Here is an 8755-nt window from a genome sequence, read left to right as displayed (position 1 = left end):
CATTAATAAATATGTTTGACAAAGCATATGTTTTCAGTATAATTGTTTAAATGTTCCTTTTCTATACCTCCTCTCATTTGCTTATGTAGATAATTCATGAAAAATAATTTAGATATGCACATGTTAAAATCTAAAACAAATGGAGACCAGCCTTGAAAATTCTCTTAGCAGATGAAACCACTTTAGGCATACAAAGCTTAATCTACTTACTTTCAAAGACTAACTTGACCTGAGTCATTTCTTGCTTATGTACTGTTTCCCAAGGTTGACATGAGGCAACCACTGACCGACTACCTATCATTTAAGAAAATCCTCATACTATATCCAATCACCGTGAAGAGAAGACAGTCTGCTTTCTCATTACCTAAGCTCCTTCATAACATATACTCCCCAGCCTCATTCCAGGTTCTGGTTTGAGGGCTCATGGTTGCCAACTGTCTTACTGATATGTACACAATGAACTACTAACTCCTATTTCAATGGTTCAGTGGTTCTACTTCTGTGATTTCTGAATGGACATTTCATGGCACCAGCAGTGGGATCCAGCGAAGACCCCCAGTGACTCTGTGTGCCTGTTGGCACAGAGCCCACTGAGCCCACTGCTTTCTCACCAGCCCTGGAGTTTGAGGGTCAGCCTCTCTTGGAGAATAGAGCTCACTCTATTCTCTTTGTGTTTCAAGCTCTCTAACTAACTGTACCACGCATACTCCTTTAGATCTTTGTTTGTTGAAGCTTCTTGTTAGGTCACTCTGTTCTTTTCAAAAGGAAAGAACGCATACGATTTCCTGTGTTTTGGGGCACCCATTGGGAAACAAGGCCCCTCATAGGCAAGATATCTGAGGGAACCTAAAGACACAGATACGTTCCACCTCGTCAATGGACCAGAATCTGATACCTTTTTGGAAATCGGGTGAACTCTTGGAATTGTAATGGCCACTCTAGGGAAACTTTAACGTAGGTAAGTCCACCTTCAGAGGCATCCTTAAGAGAGAGGATTCTAAACCTCTTAGAGACAATGGAAGACATTCTCTGATTAGCATGCAGAAGCTTCTAGAAGACAAAGAGACTTCAAAAAATAGCTCTAAAAAGAACCTTACAGTATGCAAATAAAAAAAAATCCTTAGTAAAACAGTTTGGCCATCTGAGCAGGTAACCTTAATTTAGTTCACCTACTAGAAACACAATTTCGATGTAACTATTCTTTTGAGTTTTGAGACATGGCTAAAATTTTTAAAACAAAATCTGTAAGATCTATGTTGGTATTTGTACGTGTATCATGTCTATGTCTGTATGTTGTTATAGATATGTGATATTTCTCTACCTCTGGATGGTATTGCCAGGATTAATTTGTAAAGAGCTCCATTTAATTGGCTTAAAGAAAATTAAGCATTTATAAAAATCAAGTATACTCTCAGAAATATAGAAACTAACCCAAATGCTTTTCAAGTTCAAATAATCTGGGATAACCTTTGATAAATGAAAGCTAGTTCAAGTTTGTTGGTTTAATAAAAGCAGGCATTTCTTAAAATTTGCCAACAAGAAAAATAACTTAAGATGATAGCTGTTTGATGTCCAATCCCAGCATAACTGTTGAAAGCCAGAATTTTAAACAAATGTAAATTAAATTTTATACTAAGTTAAACAAAAATAATGGATATTCATTGAATATCTAAATCATTTCCAAATAAGAGAAACATTAAATGCTAAGCATAAATTTAGGTTTATCTACTTTTGGTGCTTTTTTTTTCCCAGAGAGTTATTTGGGTCTTTTAATAAACAGGTCTTGAGCCATAATGAAAAATTTACCATGAGAAAGAATATACTTCTAGAAATTATGAAATATAAATTGCTGATCTACTACAGGATGTTAATAATAGGATGTTAAAAGACAGTTCACACTTGCCCGCTTTCTAATTTTCCCTGGAAAAACAAAGATTACTAGTAGTTAAAATTGATAATAAATATGTAAAAATGCAACTATTACAAATAATATGGATGAAAAAAGAAGATTGCATGTGGAGCATAGGTAAGGAAAATAGAATGTGTTCTCTGAATGAGAAAAGGTATTAATGAGGGCAACCCCGGGTGGCTCAGCGGTTTAGCGCCACCTTCAGCCCAGGGCCTGATCCTGGAGACCCGGGATCGAGTCCCATGTCAGGCTCCCTGCATGGAGCCTGCTTCTCCCTCTGTCTGTGTCTCTGCCTCTGTGTGTGTGTGTGTCTCTCATGAATAAATAAATAAAATCTTAAAAAAAAAAGAAAAGGTATTAATGACATGGGAGTGCTTTTGTTAAAAGAAAAAAGAAAGTAAATTTATTCTACAGTAAAAATGATTGTTCCAGATTAGGAAAGGAAGAATATAGGGCAAAAGCTGGATGGATATAGAAAGTTATAGAACATTTATAGAAAAGGAATCTTCAGAAATGAATTTTATGTGGTCAAGGCAAGATCAGAATGGATATAATTAAGTTTAAAAAATGAAGAATTTTAATACTAAAAGTGTGCTGAGGCAGAATTAGAATTTGGTTTTCTCTCTGCTGAAAGGGCAGTTTTATTGTTGTTGTTGTTGTTTTTAAGATTACTGATCTGCGGGCAGCCTGGGTGACCTAGTGGTTTGGCGCCGCTTTTGGCCCAGGGCCTGATCCTGGGGACCTGGCATGGAGTCCCATGTCGGGCTCCCTGCAGGGAGCCTGGTTCTCCCTCTGCCTGTGTGTGTGTGTGTGTGTGTGTGTGTGTGATTTCACACACATACAATTCATGAATAAATAAATAAAATCTTGTAAAAAAAAGATTACTGATCTGCTCTAATAAGAAATTAGATGCAAAGTTTCTTTACTCTCATGTAATCTCCCTAGGAAGCAAAAATTCTTGTGGCTTATGAAAATATTTCCAGGGCTTCACATTGTCTTTATCAAGTCTTTAATTACTTAGAAAAATAATGGAGTCTCCTCTGTTAAAAGAGGTAAGGTTTTTTATAACTCTGTAACTTTGTGTATTTGCCTTTGAGATCTTTTGTCACTTTGGTTGAATGGATAACTCATTTGCGTAATATGTTTTGGTGTGTGTATGTGGACTCTCAACAGATCTTTAACTATGGCTATGTTAAAGTCTTCTGCCACTCACAGATACTGTTTTACCCTCGAGTCTTCTCTGAAAACACTGACAGTGAACTACAGACAAAAGTGCTTCACCTTTACACAGATCATGGAGAAGATTCTGACAAGTACTCTGAAGTGCAGGATCCTACTAACTTTAAGATCAAAACAGGGAACTGGGTAAAGATTTCTAAAACATTAATGGAAACCTGATTGATTAAAAAAGCTGCTAATCCAAGATGAAGCAAAATGAAAATTAATTACTTAAGACTGAATCAACTGATGAGGATTATAATTTTCATGAGTTCATTTAAAACAATGCTAGTTCTGGGGCCCCTGGGTGGCTCAGTGATTGAGCATCTGCCTTTGGCTCAGGTCATGATCCTGGGGTCCTGAGGTCCTGGGATCCAGTCCCACATCGGGCTCCCTGCATGGAGCCTGCTTCTCCCTCTGCCTATGTCTCTGCCTCTCTCTCTCTCTGTGTCACTCAGGAGTAAATAAATAAAATCTTTAAAAACAAATAAAACAATGGTAGTTCTTTAATGTTTTCTTTCCAGGTTGACAGTACTCCCCTTTCCTCCTCTCTTTTAAGCTATCTATTAACTTACAGCAATTTGGTAAAGTGTATTTTTGCAACAAAGGGTGAAACATTTATCTGATTCTCCCTACATAATTTCCCCAGAATTCGTAAACTCTCTTATCAAATACTCTTATTTTTCATGATGATTTATGTGTTTGCATAAATTCAATAAGATTCTGTTCTCTGTGTAACAGGGCACAATTGGAGAAATCTGGGTCTTAGCTTCCTAGCCTTGAGAGGTTCTTGAAAGTCCGATCTAAGATTCCTCCTCTCCTAAGACAGGTTTGCCTCTCTCTTTTTCCCCTTCTTCTCTCATGTTTTGTTTCTTATATTCCACCTATTAAGAAAACTTAATTTAGCTTATTATCCAAGATTGACTTGACCTGGGTCATTTCTTGCTTATGCCTCTGGAAATCATAAGCAAATCATATGAGTGAAATCATATGGTATTTGTCTTTCTCTGACTTACTTCCCTTTGTGTTACACCCTCTAGCTCCATCCATGTCGTGGCAAAGAGCAAGATCTCATTCTTTTTTTATGGTAATTGTTTTTGAGATTTTGTTTTTGGCCTGTAGAAATTGGACTGGATCCTGGATTCTAGTTTCCTCCAGTATGTGGCTAGAATTCTCCAAGCTAACACAACCAATTTTCGCCCATTCTTATGACTTGGAATCAGTATGAAACTAAAGCTGCCCTCCTTCCCCAAGCCATAGAAGCTAAAGCTAGACGGCTTGGTATAAACTTCAGAGAAATCACCACAACAGCTCATGTGTGGACAATCTTCATACCTGTGGCTATGCGGCCACTCAGAAAGATCACTACAGACATTCAAGCTGCAAACCAGGAAAATATGTCAGATTGCCACTGCTTGCCCTTACTTCATCTGAAGATGCTTGGAACCCGACATCTAGAATATCAGAAAGGGAGACAGAACATGAAGACTCTTAACTCTGGGAAACGAACTAGGGGTGGTGGAAGGGGAGGAGGGCGGGGGGTGGTGGTGAATTGGTGATGGGCACTGAGGAGGGCACTTGACGGGATGAGCACTGGGTGTTATTCTGTATGTTGGCAAATTGAACACCAATAAAAAATAAATTTATTATTAAAAAAAAGAAATCTTCTCAACTGGCTGCTCTTCAAACTCAGAAACTGAATTTATTATAATTTGCTAAAACTATTAACCTTTGCTTTTCTTTTGTTTTCATAGAAATGCCTCTCATTAAATGACCTGATTGCTCATATCATATAGAGGCTTAATTTAGGTGAAAACTCACCTACAATGCCACCTCCTGAAATGAAATACCTCCTTGTTCGCTCTGTTCTGAGTAATCGGGAAGATATGGAATTGATTAGTGCATCATATTGTGCCTCTGTAAATAACTTTTTAAAAATGACACGCATCTGAATTATTTAACTGGTTAAATCTTGGCTCCTGGGAATCTCTACTCTGGGAAATTTTTCAATCTTTGGCTACTGTTCTCCTTAGAGTCATATTAACCTCTCTAGTGCATTGTATACTTAACTTAATGCCTGTCGGCAGCCACCCACATACCAAATGGTATCCATCAGGATAAGACAACTGGGTGAAATAAACAGTAACCCCATAAATGATAAAGATGGTGACTACATGGCCCTCTGGCGTGACATCTTAACTGGATGAAAACTCCATATGTGTGATTTTTCAGCCAGACTACATCAATAGTGGTAACTGAGAATAAGGCTATCCTGGTTGGTAATACTCTCAGCCTGCTGCGAGAATGACCAGAAGGGAGGATTTGTTAAAATCAGAAACAAATGGGGACTAGCCTTGAGACTTCTCTGAGCAGACAAAACCAGTGTAGTCATACAAACAAAGCTTAATTTAGCTTATTTTCCAAGATTAATTTGACCTGGGTCATTTCTTGCTTATGCCTCTGGAAATCATAAGCAAAATCTGAACTCTTGCCTAAGGTTGATATGAGATAAACAATGGAGAATTGGTTGGTGGTTAAGGAAATTCCAATATTATAACCAATCACTATAAAGAATAAATAGTCAATGACTTATTATATAAGGTGCTTTATAACAGTATACCCCTGGAGCCTCATTCCGTATTTTAGTTTGAGTGCTCCAGGTGTACAAACTGTCTTTCTGAAGCATGCACAATAAGCTTTTACTAATTACTACTTCAGTAGTTCGTGGGTTTGATTTCCGTTATTTTTGAACTTTAACACATGGATGTAGTATGGTTCCAAGGATGTAAGGTGTATATTAGAATCTCTTCATTACCCAAGGATTACCTTGTTGCCTCCCTGTCTAACTCATAGGAAGGGAAGGGACCTTGTATGGAGATTTAGACCCTCTCTTTACTCATGGCTTGTACACAACCCACCATACTGTATGTAGACTGGGAGCCTACATAACAGAACTCCACAGGAAAAAAATAGTTGGGTGCCATATTTAAAAACAAAAAACTCTACTATTTTATCTAAATGATTAATAAATGTAGTCCTTTCTTAAAATTTTAAAGGATTTTATTGTATTTATATAACAATAAAATCCTTTCCTACTTTGATCAAGACAAACATTGTTATTGATTGATTGCATGAATTTACCTGAATAATCAAATCAACTACTACCAATACCAAATTCATTTTAATTTCTACAGAACATCATGCATAGGATTATAGAGGATGGGATCACAGTGAAAAGATGTTTTACTCTTTCCTTCCCTCCTCACAGCATATTCTGCTATTTGTGAAGGAATAAGACAGTATATGGAATTTCTTTCTGGTATCAAGTGAGCTTTAAAATATACACAACATATATATGATAAATAGATGTTGATTTTTAGTGAGTGTGTTCTAAAAATGTAGTTTTTAAGTATATTTACATTTTTGTAATATATCTTGATAAAGAAATAAAATATGCATATTGCAACAAAATATTTTGTCAAAACTTCAGTTAGTATATAGATTTCAATATAAATCATTCAAAAATCATGAGATAGAGATATTGTGCTCAGCTTACCAGAAAAAAAGTATTCAAAATAGAAATGAGTAGGCCCTATAACTTCTATCCAATGGCTATGTCTATATGGTTGTCAAAACAAAAAAACAAGGGCTAGAATGGAAACTGGTTCTTAATCATTATCTCTAGTTATAAGAAATTGGAACATTCAAATGATTTCCTCTTTTGGAAACCAAGCATTCAGAGTATCCCAATGGCTCAGAATGGGGGTGTACAGAGGAGAAAAGAGAAAGAAGAAAGCATTACTTTAAGATGATACATCAATTCATAACTACACCCTGCACCCCATTATCCTAGCACTGTAGCCAATGATTGTCTTCAGCCTTCTCTCTGCCACTGTTGCCATCAGTGCTTAATTTTAACAGATTTGCCTCACTGGGATGAAGTGGTAAGCAAGGAACACACTCAATCACTATGATGAATTAGGAGGTTTCCTAAAAAGGGTCCCAGAATCTCCCTTGTAGTGTAATGAATCCTGTGTGAGTGTATCTCACTTCGCAACACACACTGCAGTAATTTAACATGCTGCAAATAATCTCAACCTCATGTAATTTCCCCTTGGTTATTTAAATTGCCTCTACCTCATCACAAGGAATTGGAAAGGCTCTGAAGTCGTATTTAAAATCTTAGCTATTCAATATATACAAAAATGTATTTTATAAAAATGAAAAAAATGTATTTTAGCATGACCACAGTTATCTATGATGCAGAAATGAGCATGGAAGGAGAAGAGTAGTTTTAGTTTTCTATTCCTACCTTTCTGTATTGTTTGATTTTTATAATAAAAATATTTTATATAAGAAAAAAATAATAAAATCTTAGCTATTCATAAAAATGTCTGCCATTTTAGGCTATTTGAAAGGGAAGCAAGGGCAATTCTGAACAACTCTTCAATTACAGGTTTGGTCAAACCAACAATAAATATAAAGAAATGGCTTTATCTGAGTAATTGATCCTTCCAATGCTTGGCCAACTGTGGTGTTCTTGAGATTACATCATTGACTGTCAGATCAAAAGTTATGGTAGGAGAAATCCTAGAACACTTTTGCCATTGGGTTTGCATTTACCTTCAAATACAAAACCATGGTGTATAGTTCCATACTTTTTATTGCTTTATAACTTTGGCTTTTGTCTCCTCGTTGGATGTGGACCAGGTACATTGGTATGGTTCCATAAAGCCTAATATTGGAAATGATTTAAAACCTCAAAGTCAATGTCACCTTACTCATCTCACCTGCCTAATGACTTCCTCCCTTTTCAAACTACCCAAAAAATATGTATTCACATTACTGGGAAGAAGAAGCTCTCCCTATATTTGCACAATGGGGTAATTTTTTGCCCTTCTAATTAACCAGCATGAGCCAAGTGTTTAAAAGGTTTCTTCTGAAACTGTGCCTTCGATTAACATTCACCATTTCTAAATTAATCATTGCTGACCTTAACATGCAGGATGTCTTAAAGACATGATTCAAATGGAAAAAAAAGATAATTCCATTCAGAGAAATCTACTAACTACCTGTGTTTTGCAAGTCTTTGATCATTGCTTTTCTCCTGTCACTGCATAAAGAGTCCTAGAATTTGGAACATATCTTTAGATAAAAGTCCTCATATCTTTAAATAAAAGTCCTACAAATGACCTTGAACATGATTCCCATATCTCTCCAATTTCAAAATTAACAGTTACTCATTAACATTATACAGTGCAAAATACATACTATTCCATATATCTTATCTGAAATTTCCTGCAAGAAACAGGGGCACACTAAATCTCAGAATATTCTTATTACATTTTTAAAGACTTTATTTGCTTATTTGACAGAGAGAATAAGCAGGAGGAGCAGCAGGCAGAGGGAGAGGGAGAAGCAGGCTCCCCATCAACCAGGGAGCCCGATGCAGGGCTAGATCTCAGGACCCTGGGATCATGACCTGAGCTGAAGGCTGATGGCGAACTGAGTCACCAGGTACCAACCGCCCCCACCTCTTTTAAAAGATTTTATTTAGTTATTTGACAGAGAGAGAGAGAGAGAGAGAGAGAGACAGAGAGAGAGAAGCAAGGGGCTTATTATAAGTTT

The 8755-nt window shown here is 36.6% G+C and overlaps 1 long non-coding RNA gene across 1 annotated transcript; it reads left to right on the top strand.

Moving 5' to 3' along the window:
* The first annotated feature begins 1023 nt into the window (after positions 1-1023).
* LOC144307872 (uncharacterized) lies at positions 1024-4635 on the top strand. The gene is made up of 3 exons (XR_013374553.1): positions 1024-1149; positions 2855-2961; positions 3083-4635. It is a non-coding gene; the product is annotated as an uncharacterized LOC144307872 (long non-coding RNA).
* Positions 4636-8755: the final 4120 nt, after the last annotated feature.

The sequence above is a fragment of the Canis aureus genome, chromosome X, assembly GCF_053574225.1.
Source record: "Canis aureus isolate CA01 chromosome X, VMU_Caureus_v.1.0, whole genome shotgun sequence".
Lineage (NCBI taxonomy): Eukaryota > Metazoa > Chordata > Mammalia > Carnivora > Canidae > Canis > Canis aureus.
Note: the sequence above shows the minus strand (reverse complement) of the source record. Positions and strands in the feature narration are given on the sequence as shown.